Source organism: Mesoplodon mirus, assembly GCF_964341445.2.
Source record: "Mesoplodon mirus genome assembly, chromosome: 1".
Lineage (NCBI taxonomy): Eukaryota > Metazoa > Chordata > Mammalia > Artiodactyla > Ziphiidae > Mesoplodon > Mesoplodon mirus.
In genome coordinates, this window is record NC_138976.1 from 18521938 (window position 1) to 18535883 (window position 13946).

At 40.0% G+C, this 13946-nt stretch overlaps 1 long non-coding RNA gene across 1 annotated transcript in view; it reads left to right on the forward strand.

The window, feature by feature from the left end:
* Window positions 1–13946, forward strand: part of LOC309801408 — a 119593-nt gene that overhangs the window by 4133 nt on the left and 101514 nt on the right. The gene's annotated exons all lie outside the window — the stretch shown is intronic.

Sequence of the window (13946 nt, forward strand, 5' to 3'; positions counted from 1 at the left end):
ATACTGGAAGTTCTTTGTGGGCAGGAAATACGCTTTGCAGTTATACATGTCCTCCTCTCTAGGCCAGTGCTTTCTACTCAGGAAGTATTTTTAAAGTTTGTATTTATTTGTTTTTGACAGATCAAAATTGTGTCTATTTAAGGTATACAATGTGATGCTTTGATATATGTGTACATGGTGAAATGATTACCACAATCAAACAAATTCACATAGCCCTCACTTCCCATAGTCAACATTTTTGGGGGTGGACGATGGGAAGAACATTTGTGATTTACTGTCTGAGCAAATTTCAAGTATACATGGTTATCAACTGTAGTCACCAGGCTGCGTGTTAGATCTACAGAATTTATTGATCTTATAACTGAAAGTTTGTACTCTCTGATCAGTAGCTCCTCTCTCCCCTCACCCTCTAGACTCTGGTAGCTACCATTCTACTCTCTGTTGTTACGAGTTTGACTTTTTTTCTTTTTAGATTCCACATTTAAGTGAGATCAGTAATATTTGGTTAAACGATTACTGGTAATTCTCTCTCTCTCTCTCTTTCCCTTCCCCCTTTCCCACCCCGTGAACAGTCTACACAGAACATCCTTGATGATTTGATATCGGGATACCTCTCAGGTCTCCATTTCCATTTATTTGTTCAGACAGATCTACGTATTGGAGAGGAAATGTCTGAGTTTCCATTTCCACCTTTGAAACCTCTCTCATAGGACTCATGGCACATCATTAACCAATTTGTTCCTCAGTGTTCTTGTCTGTTAAAGAAAATTATTAAACTAAATATATATGCTAAGAGCTTGGAACAGTGCCTGGCATGTATTAGCCATTTAATACATATAATTTTCTTTCCTTTCCCAAATTTTCCTGCAATCTGTCGTCAGTCCCATGCCAGCTACCTCATCACCTTTTGTCTTTTGGTAGCTCTCATCCTTGCTTTCTTATAAGGAAACAAAATAAATAAATACAAAGCAATTGTAATTTCATTTTTAAAAAGACAGGTTTGGTTGGGAAAGAATGATGTTTTGTTGTATCGTACCACCTGATTTTGACAGTTGGCTAAAATACAGTGCCACGTCTTCATTTATTGAACCAGTTACTTAGACATGTTTGTGTCCTGCAGCAATTTGAAAGCAAATTGATCTTCACTAAGTGGGGTATGGTTTACCAAAAGAAGAGGGCATTTGGAAAGAGAGTTACGGAGTACCATTCATCATGTATTCCTCAGTCAGAATAATGCAGAGAATGCCTGTATGGGTTCATTTATTGAGCACCCATTTATCGAACACCTTCAAGGCTCTAGACCAGGCAGTAGGTGCCACAGGTGACTTTAAGGTAAAAGACAGCATCTTTAATCCAAAGGTATCCATCCAGTAAGGAAGATAGATGCTCAAAAGCAAAATGACAATGCAGTGGAAGGGTTTTCTGCTGTGAACACAGGATGCTTTGGGAACCCAGGATAGAAAACAAGACACAGAGGAGGTTTCCTAATGGGTGTGATGAGAATATGAATGGAGGAAATAAAAGCTCATGCAATGTCAGCACTGGGAGGACCCTTAGAGGTCACGTGGCCCAAACTTTCCTGCTGGAAACGAGGTAACTGAAGGCTAGAGAAATACCCAAGCTCTCGTGACACATTCCAGGAAGCTGGAATGAGAATCTTCTCAATTTACACATACGTCTGTGGGATGTGGGCACATGTTGCAGGTTGGGTTCTCTGGGGGCAGACACTGAGGTGCAGTTTAGTATGCAATATGCTTATTAGAGATCGATACCTGTGAAAGGCAGAGGGAGGTATGGGATTGATTGAGGGAGAAGTTACACAGCCATGCAGGCCTGGCCAGGGCTCCGCCAGGCCAGAAAGGAACTTGTCAGAGTGTCTCACGTTAGGCCAATATGGTGAGATGTAGTACTGGCCTGGCTCAGTCTCTGGATGCAGACTCTCTCAGAGAGGGTGCAGGCTCTACGAGGCAGTTCTCTGCAGCCAGGTGGGTCCAGGGTTGCCGGCAGGTGGAGGCTCTCTGCTGACTTCATCCCCGGTCCCTGGGTAGCATGACCTTCCTTAAAAGGGGACCCAGGGCAGCACATCTCCGTGCCTATCAAAACAGAACTGGATTCAACTAGTACTAATATTTACTGAAAACTTACTATGTGCCAGACGCTGTATCCAGCCATTTTATATACATTATCTCATTCGAGCCTCCCAGCCACCTTTTGGGCGAAGTTTTATTATGTCATCTGTAAGTTCACAAATGTACGGGCCAGCTTCTTCATAGCCATGAAAATAATAGCAAAACGGCCTTTCAAGTGAGCATCCCAAGGAGTTCGGGGCATTTCCTAGCATCATCTGTTTCTGAAGTCAGCAACAGACGTTGAAACAATCATTGATCTCAGGAGGGAGCTGAGACTGAATCAGGCTGTGGTTTTTTTAAGACAAACTATCGAATCTGAGTCAAAAGGGCCAATGTCCATGTCAGTTCCATTTCCTCACCGGAGGAGCTTACAGTGATCACTGAGGGAACAGACCATTTTTATCATACAAACATAAGCTCCAACTTTGGGAAGCTACCCCTAAAGCTGGCCACCCTAATCCCCCCATCCGAATTGGAAATCTTGTCTATAATGTTCTAGACAAGTGGCTTGAATGTTTCTAATGGGCTGGGCGCGCACAGCCTCGCAGTGTAGCCCCTCCTGATCGGGCTTCTGCTACCCTCTGCAGTCCCACAGAATCAAAGCAACTTCTCTCCCCTTTGGCTGTCTTTTTAGATAAGTGAGAGCAGCTTTCGTACAAACTTCTTTCCCCCAAATTGCTAACCCTGGCTCTGGCACTAACTCTGACCTTGGTTCACTCACTCAACCCCTCTCAGGTTTCCTTCCTTATTCCTATGGTGGATATAAGTATATCCACCTAATAGGATTGTGGGCTTAAATGAAACACTGCCTGCACATGGCAAGCACTCAATAAACAGGGGTCGTTCTCATCAATATTATTAGCCTTACATTTATACTCATGGCAATCCTGATGCCAAATGAATTAGAGAGCGCGATACTTTAATTCATATGAACACAGTACTTCAGTTACAAAGATCATTAATGTACATACATTTATTTCATTCGTGAATTTTTTTCTTCCAAGTGGAACGTGTGGTGGATCTAGCTATGGTGTCCCAGTCTCTATACATCAGATTGTTTATGAGGTTACAGGAACCCTCTGCATGCTATGGCTTTCTATTTGGCATGTTTAAATACATTGGATCATTTGAATTCACATCCCCGTACTGTGTGGAAGGAAATTGAGACTTGGAGTGATGACCTCCTCCAAAGTCACACACATGCATGGGTCAGGGCCAGTACTTGAATTTAGCAGTGCTCTTTCTTATACACCAGGGACACTTCATAATGTACGGGTTGTGGCCTTCTTGGAAAATCTCATGGACACCCTCCCTGGAGGGAGGGGAACTTGAAATACATACACACACATATTCATTTTTGTTTAATTGCAGGAGGTATAGACACCCTAAAATGACAAGTCCTCACTCAAAGACACTATGGTTAATAGTCCTAGTAATTCTGAAATTAAGCTGGTAGGGAATCATTTCTATGATCTGGCTCCTAGGTAGAGAGAGTAGAATTGGCAAAAAAAAAAAGAACAACAACAAAAAGAGACTAAATGGGTAGTGGATCCATTGTAAGAGAGTCAGTGAAACTTGTATGAAAATTTCACATCTCTTCTATATTAGGCGAGGCTAATATTCTTGGAATAAAGAATAAAATCATGGGCACTCAGAACAGAGCTCCTAATTTTAAAGCTAATGCATGTTCTATTAGGTGCATATGTCAGAACAATTCTGATTCATAACTCCATGAGGCCCAGAGCTGTCTGTCCCAGGGGACAGCAGAAATAGAAAAAAAAAAAAAAAAAAAAGATGTTTTGTGATGTCTTTGGCCAGGCCTAGACACATGGAAATATTTGTTTGTTTTATATGACTTGCAGTTATTTGAACCATCTTATTCTCTCCATACAAACCTACTAGTATTACCTAAATCCAAGGCCTCCTTTTTTCCTTTCTTAATTCTCAATTCTTATATGTCCTCCATATACATCTTGCCGGAACTCAGGACCTCTGACAGAGTTTGCATCTGCAGAACTGGTTAAAAGCCACACCATCAAAACCCAGATTAACATAAGGTTTGGCAGTGAGCCTAGGCATCTGCATTTATAATTAGTTGATTCATCGTTTCTGTGGCTCAGCCGTGTTTGGGAATGTTCTCTAAGGTATGCCAGTTGGCTTCGTACCGTTCTCTAACCTAGAATATACTGTGTGAGTTGTGCACAGTAGCTCTTTTTCACCGTGAAAGCCTCAGCACCACTATCTAGTCTTTCATGAGCTTCCACAAGAAGTCCTACTACAGCCAACATTTTTCATTTGTTAACTATTTTACTGAAGATTTATGAGGTTCTGAGAAAGAGTAATGTAGTATGGCAACAGCTTTTTACTCGAAATAAACCCATTAGACATATCTCCTCTCCTAAGAGTCCCCTCACCTCCAGCCCCATCCAGGTCACTCCCATCTCTTGATGCTAACTTTTCCGCCAAGCAGCGCCAATCTTTCCTCTGGTCTTTCTCTCACCTTAATTATGTAGAGTAGACTCTTTTTTCCTTATGCTACCTGCCCAGGAACCAGGGATGACTTCCACTATAAAGGGCATCTTTTAAAAAGAAAGATCTCTCCTTCCAAAGCAGTCCATACATCAATTGCCAAGAGGATCATAATCTCTGCACTTCATTATAGGACTGTTGCAGTTATATCCTTCACCTGCCTCACACCTTACATGACCCCACCATAACCTAAATGATTGATTCTTACCTACACCTGTGTGTTACATTTATCTGGGGAGTTTAAAAAAAATACTGATGCCTGGGCACCAGTAGATAGTTTTTAACTGTTCTCCAGGTGACTTTGATGTACAGCCAGGGTTCATAGCTACTAATTTTAAAACATTCCCGAACACCTGCACTGGCCCTGAGTTCCTTTCATGATTCAGCCTCAACATTCATTCTTAGTTTTATGTCCTTCTTGTTTTATCACATTCTGTGTATCAGTCATAACTCTAGTAGGTCTCCTACTAGAAACAAACAAACAAACATTGATCTTTCGAGTGTCAATTAAAATGCTTCCGTCAAGTCACTCCTGATTCCCTCTATGAGAAAACAATTCTCCTCTTCTGACCCCTCCACGCCTTTCATTTTATTTATGCCACACGCATCACAAGCCTGTTCTATCTCATGTTAACGTTTTCATATTCATGTATCTTCCTCTCCATTAGCACACCAGCATTCTTTATTATAAGGCATTAAAATTAGCATTTGTTCTATCTTGGTTGCCATTTTAATACAACCTGAATTTGATGAATAGTCTTATTAGTGGGAAATTTACACATCCATCACACTACATTTACAACACTTAGCTTCCTGTGCCTTACAGGAGACAGCAAAATTAGGTGTAAAAATGGTGAAACCCAAAATAGGTGATTTCAAAATTGATAGAGATCTTTAAACTTTAGAGCTGAGAGGACCTTAAAGATCACTTACTTGGCTCACCTTATATAGATCAACACAACAAAGACCAGTGAGGGAAAGGAATTTGCTAAGCTCATCCAGGCAGTTAGTAGAGAGCTAGGATGAGACTCCAGGTGACCCTGGTAAGCACTACGGTGCTCTCTCTACTTTATCAGGTCCAATAATTTTCATTAAAAACATCCATAGATATAGGTACTTCATAGCCCAAGAAATTTTACTCTGAAGGCAACTAGATGACATCATACTGTGCCAGAGGGGGCTGAAGAAAAGTCCGTTTTGATACAGGGAACAGCTACAGTTTCTTTGTCCCTGTTATAACCATCACCCAGCACCCCGATGCACTTTGCATAAAATCTTACTCTTGATACAGCATAATTCATCACAAATGCATCTGAATGCATCAAAGAAACATGAGTCAAAATTCCAGTTTAACCTGATGCTTTGAAACCTTTCCTCAGAACTCAGATGGGTTTTGATGTGTTGTGATCTAGGTGCATGATTTAGAGAAAATAAGATTAATTAGAGCCTCTATGTCCCAAGCATGACGCTAGATGATCTAAGGAAAACCAAGATGTCTATGTCATGGTAAGTGCCGTCTTAAAACTTCTCATGTAATTTAGGGAAGACCAACAAATATTTAATTGCTCTAAAACAAGGCCAACTGACAAGTATAAGAATAAATTATCTGTGAATGTGCGATGAAGAAAAATCTTTGCTATTTAAAACAAAAATTACCTCCTCAAGAGAGCAGAATCTGACAAATGAGGGATGTTTCTGTTGTTCTGAGCATCTTACTGGGTATAATTATACTAAAAAGGCCTGGAGCTGAGTTCAGGGATAAGAACTATGAAGACCCAAATCACTCAGTTTTCCTAGAGAGCAACATTCTTACCTAGAGCTCTTTTTTTTTTTTTTTTAAATAAATAAATAAATTTATTTAAAAAAAGATCCCTATGCATCAGCCAGAACCTGCACCGTGTTCAAACTTGGTCCAACGGCCTGGGTCGGGGCCTCATTCTGACCAATATGCCCGTGCTATGCCTATTTTCTTTTTTTTAAACATCTTTATTGGAGTATAATTGCTTTACAGTGGTGTGCTAGTTTCTGCTGTATAACAGAATGAATTGGCTATACGTATACATATATCCCCATATCCCCTTCCTCCCACCCTCCCTATCCCACCCCTCTAGGTGGTCACAAAGCGCCGAGCTGATCTCCCTGTGCTATGTGGCTGCTTCCCACTAGCTATCTATTTTACATTTGGAGTGTATATATGTCCATGCCACTCTCTCACTTCGTCCCAGCTTACCCTTCCCCCTCCCCGTGTCCTCAAGTCCATTCTCTACGGCTTCACAATTTCCTTCTTTGGGGAGTGTTATCAGAAGTCATAGAACCTGCGTTATTTTCTCTTTAAGTATTTAATTGTCATATGAACCCAGAGAAGCAAAGTGGGGACATTAGTTCAGACCTTAAATAAAACAATAACATTTGAGAAGAGATTGCTCTATGTTATCAATTCAATGCACCAAATTATTGCTTGAATTACCCTTTACCTCAAGGATTTTTTTCAGGTGTACTAACCAAGTCTCTTACCAGGGGAGGGTTTTCTTTCTTACATGCCATTTGCCCTTCTTGATGCTTGTTGAGTTTATGAGGCATTATCTGTTATGATCTCTCAATAAAAGCCTCTGCCTCATACACTGGGCTTTAGTCATGGCTGAAAGCACTATGGAAATTGTTTTTTTTTTTTTCCCTACCATTATCATTTATCTTTTCCTTTACTGCTCTAAAGAGGTGCTAACATGACTCTTAGCAGTAAAGGGCAGTTTTTCTTATCTGGGCCTGGGTTTTAGCATGCTAATGTAAGATATTAGAGTGATGCTCAATTATCCCATTTCTTTAAAAACTGACACATAAAAGGTATTTCACATGGCAGCACCAACCAAATCATATCTGCCCCACCCCCACCTCCCCAGTGATATTTATGGAGAAACAGGGTTATTGTTGGCTGGTTGCAGAGAGGAAAGTGTCTTTGTCATATAACTGATATCCCCAGATCCTATAAACATCATGCTCTCTAGAGAGCTATGTTATAGATTCGAGTGAGCTCATGTTTTGTTCACAAATTTTAGGGACTTTGCAAGAGGATTTGGAGTTCTGGATATAAGGCAGTCTTCTGAACACCAAAGATTCAGGACTGGATGTTTGATTTCCTTTGTCTTTATGAATGCAAGCTCAAATGCCAAGATTTGAATCAGATATCTCAGAAGGCTACTTTTGACTCCTTGAAATAGAACAGTGAATTTTGCATTGAAAACATCCATAGCCCAAGGAAGTTTACTCGAAAAGCAACTTGATGACATCATCCTCTGCCATAGGTGGCTGAGAAAAAGTCAGTTTTGATACATGAAACAGCTACAAGTTCTTTGTCCCTATCATAACCATCACCAAGCATCCTAATGCACTTTGCATGAAATTCTGCCATTGATACAGCCTAATTCATCACAAACACATCTGAATGCATCAAGTAAACATGAGTCTAAGCTCCAACTTAACTCTATTGTGCATAAGAATCACCCAAAGAACTTATTGAAGCGCAGATTCTTGGACCCCTAACCAAAAAGATTCTGATTCAGTTGGTCTGGGGTGGAACCCAAGAATTTGTCTTTCTTGGAAGCCTCTAGGTGATGCAAATGTGCCCATCCACATATACAAATCATGGCATAGATTATGTAAGTTTGGTGACAAAATATAATTTGACCCTTCTTTCAAATACACATTATTTATTTTCTTAATCTCCACCAGATCTAGAATCCTTTTGCAAGGGTTAACTTTTTTTAGTTGCTTAAGTCAGTCAAGTATATGGAAGCCTCTTAGATTTTGTACCTGTTTTATCTGTCTGGAGCCTGTTTATTTATCTGTTGGTGTGGCTCATTTTTCAAGCCTTAGTTTAAAGGATATTTCTTATGAGAAGCCTCTCCTCACTTCTTTGTCATGCTGAGTTCCCTTTACTGTGTTCCTGTAGCATCCTGGATTTTATCTGTTACTCACTACTCTGTCATGTTGTTTATTTAATTGTATGTCTAACCACTTAGATTGAAATCTTCATGAACTTCTAGACTTTTTCTAGCAAGCTCACTATTATGTCTTCAAAACCAAGCAATGGGAATAACACATGGTCGTTGCACTATCATTATTTGTTAATTGCCTGAAAGATCTCAAAACTCCACTTAAGGGATAGGAGAATAATTGATGAAGTTCTGGAAAAGAAACAGAACAATGACAGAGCCATACAACCCTTCAGAAATCACCTGGTTCAACTGATCAGTTGCATTGCTGGGAAACTGAGACCCAGAGGAAAAAAATAGGACTGGTCGAATATGTTTCAACTAGGGCTCACTTCTCTCTTATCTCTTCTCACTAGCCAGAACTTTATAAAATGTGTACCTCCTTAAAGAGAAGACAAGAATTCTGTGTCCAAATAGAAACTACATTAAATCCAGGTGACAGAGAGGCTAAACACCTGTATTCTCCAGACTTCTCCACCTCAAGAGACTATGAAGTGAGGGCACATTGCTATTATGACCTGAAACTGCCTAGCTTATCACTCCTTCGGACATGCAAGACCTCAGTTACCTTCCCTCCCCGCAAATCCCCATGTTATTTCTGAGTGTCATAGGTTGAGTGCCCCAAAAAGCAGACTAGCACTGGAGGCATGCGGGTGGTTTCTTGAGGAGTGCTTCAGGAACACCAGTAAAGGAGTGAGGGGAGCAGAACTGGATAGAGAGAGAAGTCAGCTGCACCTTGGTAACATATGAGGAAGAAATGGAACTCAATTCTCTGGAAGTGGTCAGATATAGAGGGACAATCACCTCCCTTGGTATCACCTTCTATTTTTACTTATTTAACCAAATGTTCACAAGATTGTCCCACGTGACACTGCTGTGGAATAGATTCTTTTAAATTAGCAAGGTTCTGGGAACAAAGGTGCCAAGGCTAAAATATATTGAATACTATGTTGTAGGTCATACAGGCATTGTCATTTATTTATCACCATAGATGTATGGGGTTGATTTCATAAGATATTAAATACCTCTAATTAGGTAAAAAAAAAATACTGAGATTAACAAAGGTCATGAATTCTTCTAGAATCTCATGCATCTACCAAGTGGAATAACTAAAAAATTGAATCTAGCTATGTCTAATAGTACAAAAGCCCATGGTTTTAACTGGAATCAGTGGCCAAAATGGTGAGGAGACCTGAAACCATGCTGTATAAGAAACAGAAAAATAACCAAGGAGAGGTTCAGGCTTATAAGAGAAGGGGAGTCATGATCAGCATTTTGAAGTCTTTGCAAGGCTGTCATCTGTGTAGAGAGATCAGTATCGAGGAGGACCAGGCTTGCAGCAAGGCAATTGGAGCTAATATTAGGATTGGCATCCTAATGATTGGAATTGTTGAAAAATGTGTCAGGGATGCCTGTGGGAGGAACAGTAACATAATTATTAAGCCCTTGTTTTCATCACAGGAAACCTGACTGAGAACATATTATGGTCATCTGCTCAGTGAACTTATGGTTTGATAAGGGCCTCATTGCTGTAGACACTCTAGCTGGACACTATGTGGTGGCCCTGCTGGTGGAAAAACTAAGTATCCAGAGAGAATAGTCAGTATCAGCACTACCAAACTGTATTCTGCAAAGTCCAAGTGTTTCCCAGTATGTCAATAGGTGGCCAGAAGGAAAATGGCTCTGCAGTCAAATGAGTTTGGGAAACATTTAATTAAAATCAAATGCATGTCTTTTTTGCTAGATGCCTCAGAGCTTCTTTGAACATGGGCATTATGGATCACTAATATAGAAGGCACTGATCCATAAACTTACATGATCAGGAAACCCCTTTCCCATGGAAACCTACTAATACCCAGTTGGGGTAACGCTGCTGAAGGGATGATCTCCGAAGTTCTGTCTCATCGTGAAATTCTGTAATTCCTCAAGCACTAAATGAGTCAAGGAACTTAGAATTTAGTACTAATCTTGAAACAAAGTCACTGTGTTTTCTTAAACAATTTCCTTCCCTTTTCTGAGCCTCAGAGTAGTGCCCCTGGCTGACAAAAATTATTGCTGAGACTTTTCACCTCCAATATTTTGTGGTTTTATGGAGGCTTCAGGGCATCAAAGAGGAGTTTCACCTAGTTTACAGTTCTCCAGAGCCTGCCTTCATCTGACACTAGTGAGTTTCCAACCTGGTGGCTTTGCGTGAGTGTATATTGTTTTTTGGTTCCTGTCCTGCAGGAGAGCAGCTTGAGGACGGGAAGCCAAAAGGACCTCCCATTCTGAAGGGTTCCAAATTCGTTCTGCAGACCTCAGCGATTCAGAGGGTTTGAAGACACGGCAGAGATGTGCAGTTCTGTGGTTGACCCCTCTCAAACAGTACATAATTCTGAAAAACTTGGAGCTCCTCCATAAAGCCATATTTCAGTTGCACATTTTAGGCATGAGATTTCAGCCAAAAGCCATAATATAACACTGCCGAGGATCTTTTTTTTTCTTGCGAAAATATGCATTTGGACAAAACTTAGGAACCTAAAATTACAGGAATCGAATGTACCTTCTGTGTTAACCAAAGTGCTGCAGATCAAATGACAAATCATAGAAATGTAGAGATTTCCTAGTCCGGAGTCCTGTCTAAGACTTGAATCTTCCCTATATCTCTGTGAGGTCATTGCTTAGCTTATTGATCACACTTATTATGAAAGTGTGCAATCTCTGAGGCTGACCTAACAAAATCATACTTCTTACCCTTAGGACAGCCTCTCTTCTCTTAAAGTATGTCTTCTGTTATACCCATCTGTATTCCCTGCTCAGCATTCTGAGGATACAAGGGAAGAAAATCTGTTCTCTACTCTCTAAATTGACATTGAGTTTTGAAGGTGAAAACATGATATACCATCTCTAAAAAGAGTTGCAATCTTTCAACATAAACATAACCTGTTCCTTCATTGGAAGTAATGTGAACAGCCAAAATAAAGCACAGTCTTTGAATTCAGAAAGTCCTGCAGTTCTAAAACCTAGTCTTCTACCTGCACACTAATGACTTTGAACTCTCTATTTAGTGTCCATGAGCTCCAGTTTCTTCACTTTTAAATAATAACTATATCACAGGATTGTCACGAGGAATGAATGAGGGGAAGCGCAAGAAGCCTTCTCCATGGTGAGCAGTCTTCTTCTTTTCCTCACGCTGCATTAGCTTTTCTTCTCTTTTTTGCAAACCTGACATGATATGACTTGACTTCATACCCTTTTATCATGCAGGGCTTCTGGTTGTCTCCCAGAAAGCCCAGGGTCTGGAGGGAAACATAATTCCAGGTAAATTGCAGAGCTAAAGTCTTACCTCCACGATTTTGGCCATCGCACTTCTATTAAAGGAAACTACTCTGTAATATTAAAACATCTCATTTCTCCTCAGACACTGTAATGCAGACCAAAGAAAGAAGACCTTGAATATTTTTCAATACAATATTAATATTGGTGAGAGTGCACTGGAGGAAGTCAAAGCAGCCAGTGTACTTGGACAATAACTAATCTCCTTAAGGATTATTTTATTATGCACTCAGTGTTTTGAAATGCCAATATCTGCAGATGCAGTATGATTACACTGCCTTTTTCATTTCAATTATTCTTTAAGAAGGGTGATCATTTTTCATTAGGAAGGAAAAACTTGTATGGTCTGGACAAAGATAACGGAACAAAACAACAAAACATCATCTCTCTGTGAGGTCTGACGTCAAATTTAATCGTGCTGGAGCAATGCAGTTTCACTGAACTGGGATGCAGGGGCCTGCATCTGGCCCTCTCTCTGCCTTGAGTTGACATGTGGCTTTGGGAAGCCAAAGCTTAGCCTTTTGTGATCCTCCGTGTCTCTCATCTGATCATTAAGGTGTAGGACTAGGTGATGTTTAAAGACAATTTTACCTCTTCATTTCCAGTGTTTATAATAGGAAAAACTGAATCAGAGGAGCTACACTCAATGGCCAATCCAAGGAGATTCCCATATAAGGGAGCAGGAAACACCCATTTGATCCTAGGGAAGCACTGAAACTGCAGGTGGGGGCTGGGTGCCAGGGAGGCAAAAGTTACCTGTTTTTAATCTGAGAGAGGAAAAAGCAAATTGCCCAAGATCTTTGCAAAACAAATTACCTGCCAATCAAGAAGCAGAATGTCTGCTCTTGCCTCCCAGGATAGCTGTCTCTGTTCTACCCCTTTGCCCTTGGAAACCACTTAGATATGGCCTCCTGCATTTCTCTTGTCTCATCTGTCTACACTTCTGCATCAATACGGAGTAAAGATGTAGGAAATGCAGGTATGGCATTCATAACATGTCATCTTAAGGTGTTATGCTGAAACAGGAAACAATGCTTTGAAATTTAGTTCTTACCTTAGATAACTTTTGTATTTGAAAGTGTACCCCCTCTCTTAAAATTATTCTAGAACAATATGAAAATTCTCTCCCAAAACAAACTTTTTTGAACTGTGTGATATAAACTGCAGATCTATACTTTGAACTTCTCTTACAAAACCTGTTTGATTAAAACTATGAAACAGTGTTTTATAATGGAAAAAAACATAGGAGTAAAGGGGATTCAGGATTTGACTGTTGACTCTGAAGGATAGGAGTTCTGTGACCTTGAAGAAAAATTTCATCCAAATAAGCCTATTTCCTTATGTAGTAAGGATATAAAAAGCCTCAGTTTCTTTATGTAAAGAGAGAAAATTCCCATGTCACAGAGTTGTTTAAAGGCTTAAATTAGACGGGATATTAAAATTCCTTGCATAGCGCCTGGTGTACACAGAATCTCAATAAATGCACAATAGGTATTGTAAGTGAGATTTGAACCAAAGCAAAATTGCATAAAACACTACTTCCCATGCCCTTCACTGAGGCTTATTTAAACCATCTTTAGGTGGAGTTCCTAATCCCAAAGATGTATGTGAAAAAATGTTTCAATTACTTGAATATCACCAGTCTACAAATCAGATTCATCTATTCTTCCTACTTTAAAATTCTTTCACATGATATACTTCGACTGCGTCACCAATTTTGTATTTCCTCTTTTTTTTCACCCATAAAAAGAAAATTGTAAAAACTTCACAGCTCAATGACATTAGATGAATTCTTTAAATTCACAAAATTGACATTCACAGAGAGTTGGTAAGGGGATGGTAAGATCCAATTCATATCGCCCAGTCCTTGGGCCAACAGGGAATAGGAAAGAGAAATATTCCTGGTACCCCTAAGTATAAGTGAGTCAAAGCTATGTCAGTATTTGAGCGAAGATTGGAACATAAGCTTGCAACAGTGCAGTTG